Source organism: Myotis davidii, unplaced genomic scaffold (assembly GCF_000327345.1).
Source record: "Myotis davidii unplaced genomic scaffold, ASM32734v1 scaffold147, whole genome shotgun sequence".
NCBI lineage: Eukaryota > Metazoa > Chordata > Mammalia > Chiroptera > Vespertilionidae > Myotis > Myotis davidii.
In genome coordinates this window covers 5,129,308-5,138,047 of record NW_006383010.1, presented here as the reverse complement: position 1 = coordinate 5,138,047, position 8,740 = coordinate 5,129,308, and positions in this window count along the sequence as shown.

Below are 8,740 nucleotides of genomic sequence, written 5' to 3'. Positions count from 1 at the left end.
GGCGGACGGCGCCCCCTCCTGGCTCAGGGCGCGTGCTCAGGCCCAATAAATGCCTGACCCCGCTCAAGCACCAAGACAAACACCATGGGAGAGAAGAGGGAGGGAGGATTTACAATACTGAACGATTACTGCTCCTGGTGGAAATACTGTGCGGTTTCTGTCACCGCCTGACCAATATATATCCTGGTTTTATGTGTGTTTCTGTTTAAAGATATCTTCCTTAACATATATTGTTGGTTAACTCATTAACATTGAGCTCAGGGCCAACAGCATCAGAACTCATACTGCATGAAACTAATTAAGCTTTTTAAACTTAGGTAATTTGTTCCTGGGACACTAGAAAGCACTTCAGCACTGTTTCCGGGCCATTTTAAATAACGAGCGCACACACACACACTCACACACACTCACACACACACACACACACACACACACACTCACACACACCCCAAAGGCACCAAAAATGGTGTATTTGTAGTCTGTGAAAAGGGCGCTTTACGGTATGAGAGCTGAAATAAGAAGGCAGAGGTTAGCCTTGTTTGACCTCTGCTGGGCGGGTTTGCGTCTGTCCGCCCAGGTTTTCGGGGATCTGCCCACGTCTGGGAATGACCATGAAGTGCTGTATTGATTTGGGGGCCATACATACATTTCAGTGAGGAGGCGAAATCACAAATATGGAACTTGCAAATAACTACGCAACTGTGTATATACATTCTAATCCAAAAACCCATAGGCCATGTCTGTAGGTTGGGGAAGCAATCACACTTTCAAGAAGAGACTAGAAGCTTCTAGTCCTGTTCCAAGCCTGGCCTGGCATTGCGACTAGTAAGCAGGGCCAGGAGGAAGAGATCAGCTGGTGTCTCCCCCGCTCAGGTCTTTGGCTGTTACAGAGCTCCCCTATTTCTCCACATCTACACCATCTTCATCTGTAAAATGATATGGACTATTTATTTACATTTGGTCTTGGGTTGCCTTTTTTAAAATTGTTTTTCTTTCTTTCTTAAAAGAGATAGTACAATCTGGCAGGGTAAAGTGACAGTTCCATAGTGAGCCCCCATATTTCCTACCGAAGCACTTTATGCAAATTCATAGCTCAAAAACTTTATTGAATAAATAATGAACGAACCAGTAGGTTCTATTTTATCCATGCTCAGGTTACTGTCAAAGTACAGACTTAATAAACATGAATGGACTCTTTTTGTAAAATGAATGGACTCTTAAATCTTTGCTTGAGAGAAGGAACACACATGATTTCCTCGCACGTATAAAAATACATCAGTGTTTCTTTTGTGATGTTCAATAAATTCCTGATTTGTAATCATTGACATTAAAATTGCCGCATAGAACAGCAAGCATAGGGCTTTTTACATGGATTTTGGTGGTAGTGACCATGGATGCACCAAGTGACAAATTAGAGCCAGAGATTGAGTCAGTTTTAGAGTCTATTCAGTTGTTCTGGTCCCCTCTTCCCCCGCCCCTGGAAATTAAACACCAGGTTAGGCTTGACTCCCAGCTGTTGAAAGAGCTAAAAATAGTCAATGACTTTCCCGCTTGAGTCAGCAAACTTTCATCCAAACTCTGACTCATTTTTCTGATTTATAAAATTTTAGGCTACCACCCCCTTAATATCTTTTATCATTGTTTATAATAATAAAATATTGATATTCATTCAGAAGAACTTACTGAATATACGCTGTGCCGGGAACTGTGTTATGTGTTAAGGAGATAGTGCAGGGCCTGTTCCTTTTTACCCAGGGTCCATGGTCTGGGGAGAAGGGAGTCAGATGCTGTATGTAGCGGTCCACTGTGCTAAATGCTGTGTAAGCCCAGCGTGCGGGCAGCAGTGAGGAAGGTCTCCCAACTCAGTCTGCTAAAGAGATCGAGGAACATCCCTTTGAAGATGTTTGCCTCACTGAATCTTGAAGGATGAAGAGATTAACCAGGTATGTTGCATTAGCCCCCAGATAATGGTTTAGCCAAGGGGGACTCTTGTTATGCCCTTCCTTTTTCCTTGTCACTGATGATGCGAATTTTCTTAACTTCTTTGAAGCTTAGTCAAAAGGTCATCTACGTCCTCTGTTCTTCCTCTTTGTAATGACTCCTGCAATGGGTAGGTGGTTATGTTAATGCAATCCCCGTTCACTCCTGCAGAACTGATCTTTCTGCAGAGGTGGGGATGCAGTGGGAATCATACGTGTCCGAAGGGAAGGCGTAGTCAACAGTCACTTGTATGAGAGGGAACAGGAAAGGACAAAGAGAGTATGCCGCTCTGGCTCTCGAACGTCACACACACTGAAGGAGAACATGGGCTTGGGGTCCATTCGATTCTCATACTGAAAACTACTCACTGTGTAAGCTACAGCCAGTTTCCTAGCCTTTCTGTGCCCGGGCGTCTGCATTTCGTGGCAGGATGCTGTGCGAGGTGTTAGCTGATGGTCTTTCCCTCCCAGCCTACCAGTGCCCGTGTTCCTGGAGCAGTGGTCCCAGCCCTCTGAGGCATCAGCACCACCAAGGGGCTTTAAACCATTTCTGACATTTCTGATACCTGGGCCCCACTCCCTGATACTCTGATTTGCTTTGTAAAAAAAAAGAAACTAAGAAAGTTTCCACCCAGGTAAACAAGTGAAGAAAAAATAAAAAGTAAGCAGGTAGAGCACAGACTCCCCCAGCCCTGCTTCTGGGGAGTTGGGGCGGGAAGAGAAGTGTGGAGGAGAGGTTAGAGGTTAGAGGTTAGAGGTCTGTCTGTGTGTGGCTCTCACTCTTTACTTCTCTACCCTCCTCACAGCAAGGACTGGCTCTGACAGTCCCCTCAGGAACCTGGGGCCAGGTTGCTTTGAGAAATATTAGTAAGGACAGAGTGACTGCCACTTCCAGGCGGTATAGGAAACCATCCAGGCATGTCCTTGAGCCCCAGGTGGGGTGATGAAGTTAGGAGAGAGAGCCAGCTGGTGGGCCCACATTCACAGGAGGCTGGAGAGAGACCAGGGGAGGGAGGGGGCAGCAGAGTCCCTCAGGAGGGTCAGGGGGGCTGCACACAGGGAGAGGCAGTGGGGACCTCTGCCCAGAGGGCCTGCTGTGCCGCCCACCTCCTGCAACAGAGCTGGGCCAAAGGCAATGGGGAGACTTCAGTGGGGTCCCCCCCACCCCCAGTCCTCAGGAGGACCTGGAACACGTCTCCTCTCCAAGTCCACCAGCCAGAGGGTGGGCTGTGGAGGCCAGGGGAGACGGGGGCGCTGCCGTCCTGCCGGGACCACTGAGGCAGACAGCCAAGACATGAAGGTCAGAGGAGTGCAGCCTGAGGCTGCGGGGCGCAGACCGCGCGGTTGTGTTCTTAGCCCAGTCTCTCTCTTCCTGAGGGAAGTAACTAAGAGGAATGAGAAGACGCCACTTACATTGACCGTCAGGTTGGAATGGGACCCTCCGACAGGAGGGATCTGAAACACTGGGAAGAAAGCAGCCCCCAGGCCCGCACTGGTCACGGAGTGGTGAGCATTTGGTTTTCCTGGATTCCAAAACCTGTAGTTTGAGAAATTTTCAAGGTGATTGTATCTCTTTTGTTTGTTTGGTGGTTTGTTTTTTTTTTGTATTTTTTTCTGTTTAGTGTTTATTCTGTTTCTGTTGAAAATGTTCGATTCTTTCAGTAGCACTAAGAAAAGAAGTGTGTTGTCAAGTCGGTCTAGGCCAGTACAGGACACAGCAGGGGTGATGGAAACAAGAAAACTCTGAGAGAGAAGCACAAAAGGACCGAATAAAAAGACAAAGGCCTCTACCACACCGTTAATTCCTTCATTGTAGCAGGGTTTTCCCATTTCTTGGAGGATTTTTGTCTTGCTTATTCAGAGGTGCGATGCCTTTACAGCTCGGGGTCTCCTGTGCTGATAGCAGGCTCTGTGGTTAGTGGCTGCGCTTCCGGTGGCTGCCCTTGCCAGAGCCTGACCTTCAGATACATGGGTATTAGCACAGCCTCCTCATGAGACAGAGCAGAAAGTCAGGTGTGGTCGCATTCTTGTTCCAAACACAACGGATGCTTGTGGGTTCGAGAAAGGCCACAGAGAGCGTCACGAGGATCACTGATACAGTCCTTGGAGAAAGTTAAAGGATCCAGGAGTGTGACACCGGATGACGGCACACCCATCTATTGTCCACGGTCTCAGGACAGATTGCACACAACATGCAAAAGAGCAACGGATTGCTTACTGACCACAATGGCTGTTTTCTAAAACTTCCAAGTGACCCTCACACGCTGAAATCATCTACACTGGGGTTTAAATGCATGTGATAGACAATCCAAATCGATCATAAAAACTGTGCAATAAGAACATACCAATGCAAGCTCCCTTACACCGGCTGGGTAGGCAGGCCTGTCTCAGTTAAGACTCCATCAGAAAGCTCGTATTCGTTATGTGACTAAATGAATAATATTAAATTTTGATTTTGCAAAGTGGAAAATGAAGCAAGTTAAATTCAAATTGGAAATACTGTATATTGCTCAATGTTTCAACGTATTTGTGGAAGACTAAAATAAATCCATAATTAATCATTATTAAAAAGAATCATTTGGAATTAGAAAAATTTTAAAGCACCATAAATTTTAATTCTTAAATATTTCAATATTTAATATTCTAATATTTAGGCTTTTGAATAAAAGCTAGTAGGAAGAGAAATGCACTTACAGGATTGTGCAGAGGAACATTTTATGAAATCTCGCTGAAAAGTTCTAGTTTTTTGGTAGTCAGTCCTCCCCATGAGTGATGGTTAAAGAACAGAAATCTATTTATCCAAAAAGTTCTCCAGCAGTATGTTAATGAAACCACTAGTGTGAGAAAAATTAGTAAGTCAAAGATATTCCTTATAATATTAACTCATAATTAATTTGAGAATTGTTCACATTTTCCATTCACTAATTTCAAACACATACTTTAAAAGAAACTATAAATTTTGTTGCTTATGTAGAGTTATATGGTTGTCATAAGTTAAGTATTCAAAACTTTTTAAAAGAACTATGTAAGCATAAGACAATTGCCATATTGTAAAAGTCTGTGAAGTCTTTTACCAAGACTTAACACAAAAAAGTTAAAGTATATTTTTAGAATTGGAAAACAAATTCAACAATTTCTATCACTTTTTGAACATGATGAGGAATTTGGAACAATTTTAATTTATACATTCTTTTCACTTTATATGTCAAAATTAATTTCACAGAAATTAAAATATCAAATATTTTTAGGTCATAGAAAAGCTAAAAGAAAATGTAATTGAATAGAGACATACGTAAAACTTTTGACAAGAAAAAAAGAAAATATAATTGAATATTTATTAAGTTTTGAGCTATGAAAAGTACTTTCAAAGTTTAGATTTCATAGAGGAAAATAATTTGACTTCAAAGATTAAAACTTTCATCTATTAAAGATAACCAAAATTAGCAAATTGTAAAATAATTTGTAACAATTGGGAAGTGGATGAAATCTCTAGACCAGGGGTCCTCAAACTACGGCCCGCAGGCCACATGCGGCCCGCCGAAAACATTTATCTGGTCCGCCAGGTGTTTTTGCCGCCGCTGTGTGCATAGGGATTTGTTCATAGTTTTTTTTTTTAAACTATAGTCCGGCCCTCCAACGGTCTGAGGGACAGTGAACTGGCCCCCTGTTTAAAAAGTTTGAGGACCCCTGCTCTAGACTCTAAAAGACCTTGCAGAGCTATAATCTTGATACCATAGACCAATAAGAATAGTCGCAGGAGAGGAAATTATGAAAAATTACTATCAATGCAAAAGTTCTACATAAATGAAGGTGAATAAAATTCAACCGTGTAGAGTGTGTGTGTGTGTGTGTGCGCGCGCGCATACAATCTCCTTGGAGGTAGGTGTTATTATCCCCATTTCACAGACAAAAAAACTGAGTCCAATCGGCCTGAGATTATTTAACTGACTTAGATCAGACAATTAATAACAGTGGAGCTGGGATATGATCCCAGACTAAATTCCTCAACCAGTGTTCTTAACACAGACAACAGTCTGCCTCCAATTTCTAATTTGTTTCCCTCCATTCCTGGGAACAATTAAACAATTGCTGTCACAGGTCATTCAGTAATAATATCAGAGAATACTCAGTGAAAATATAAATGAAAAACCATGTTTAATGAACGAAAGTCACCTAAAATAAGTGTTGCATAATGTTAATGGAAACATTCGAAGAAAACACACACACACACACACACACACACACACTGACTTTCTTTTAAAAATAATGACTTACATCTGTATCTGGAGGCTCCACTTCTGTGAGTCTACTGACATCGCTCATCAGCCACCTGTCTTTTTTGGAGGAAGAAAAGGGCTGCTCTATTCATGAGCTGCATCAGCAACGTAAAGCATTCACTAGGAAAATGAAGAAAATTACCACAACCTGACACACTGCAGGCACTCGCAAGCAATGTGACATTTCAAACCAGTTCAGTAAGGAAATGCATAATTATTCCCCATAACTGTCAAGTGAGTATAGCAGGCCTGTACCTGCCGGTGAAAAGAATCAATCTGAGAGCAAACAGAGTCTATCTAATTGCGGGAATAACCCAATGTCCTGGAAAAAAAGATTTTCTTTACCTTTTAACTCCTCGTATATATTCAAGTTTTGCTTCATACCTTAATTTTTTTTTAATTCCACCTCTATCTCCAAACCACTTTTGCTAAAACACCACCCTGCACTACTGTATACACACTCACACACTTCACTCTGGTTATGATGACTCACAATGAGAAAATTCACAACCAATTTCCAGTTTCCTAAGCTAAAGTGTTTCACCAAGATTTGTACTTTTCAATAAAAGCCACAGGAAAGCTTTAAAGTACACAATATAATTACTCAAGTAAAAGGGAAATATTTTTCCCATGATTTATGTGTTGTTGTTGAGCACTTATTCCATCTCTTATTCCATCATCATGATTCTATTTGCTATTACTCAGACTTGCTTGCCATGGTACTAATTTCTGCTTGGGTGTGGTGTTTCCATATCATTCTAAGAAGTCTATTCTTCTGTCACGACTTTTTTTTTTCTTTTAAATTCTCACCCAAGGATATGCTTAAAGAGAGGAAGAGAGGGAAAGGGAGAAAGAAAAACATTGATGTGAGAGAGAAACATCAATCCGTTGTCTCCCATATGGGCCCCTATCAACCTAGGTATGTGCTCTGATCTGGAATCGAACCCATAACCTTTGGGTGTACGGGATGACACTCCAACCGACTGAGCCACCTGGCCAGGGCTGTCAGGACTTTTCACCTCTTAAATTGTTTAATTTCTTCCAAGCTCCATGATTTAATTTAATGAGTCTTTTTTTTTAAGAGTATAAATTACTGCCTTCTTGTTTGTAATGTTCTAAAACTACTTTTAGCTCTCAGTTTAAAATTTATGACAAACGCAGTGATTGTGATATGTTGTCCATGTGGGTGATTCAGGCATAATCTCATTTGGCCACCTCTAATTTTTTTATTTTGATTTTTTTCCTTCAATGTTTTTTCTTCAATGTTTTTTTTCTTTTTTCTACTGTTACAAATGATCTCTCTAAAACACAAATCTGATCATCTTTATTTTTTTAAAAAAATCTCCACAACCCAGGGGCATTTATCAAAATTTATTTTGCCTTATAGTTTATATGTATTTTTCGAAAATAAAAACAAATAAGGCAAAATTTAAAAAAATAAACTACTCCAAGATCGAACACATCAGAAAATATACATATTTTCCATGTATCTTTAATGATAGAGCGTTGGCTTTGGAAATATACTTATTTTCCCTTAAGAAAAAAAGTCAGTTTAAATAAATATATTAAATAAGTAACAGCTCAGCCCTGGCCGGGTGGAGTGTTGTCCTAAACACCAAAAGATTGTGGGTTTGATCCCTGGTCAGGGCACATACCTAGGTTATGGTTGGGGCCAGCATGGGAGGAAACCGGTTGATATTTCTCTCTCACATTCTCTCTCTCTCACACACATTCTCTCTCTCTCTCTCTCTCTCTCTCTCACACACACACACACACACACACACACACACAAATCACTAAACATATCATTTGAATATGGCAAAATAATATGCAAATAGTAATACCATGAGGAATCAGTGAGTAATCTAAACTGAACATTACCAATTCAAAATTGCAGTGCCCGATATGAACACCAGAGGGCTCCAAATCACAAGCACTTTAAAACATAAGCCTGTAAAGATGACCTTATTTCAATAGCAACAAGTCCAATGATAATAGCTCTCACTTCTTGATTACCTATTTTGTTTTAAACATTTTTCTAGGCAATTTACTTATATAAACTCATTTTTTTCTCACAATATCCCTTAAAATTAGCTATTATTTTATCAATTTAATAGATAATAATGTTATTGTTTTATTTTAATTCTATCTCTTTTTTAAAAGAGTAGTTTATTGATTTCTAGAGAGAGGAAGGGAGTGGGAGACAGAGAGAAAAAGAGAAACACTGAAGTGAGTTAGATGATGGCATTAACATTTTCCTTATATTTTTAAGTCTATTTCTTCATAGGAAAGCTCCTATGGATAGTTATTTTGGAACCAAGCAATTATTATTTTTTTAAATTTAATTTATTTTTATTATTTTACAAAAATACAACTTACAAATTAGTTACACCTTTATCATGTGTGTCTATGTATATGCACACACATGCATACATATATACATATACATAGTAGTGGTGTGCTGGTAAACCACCTCTCTGCCCT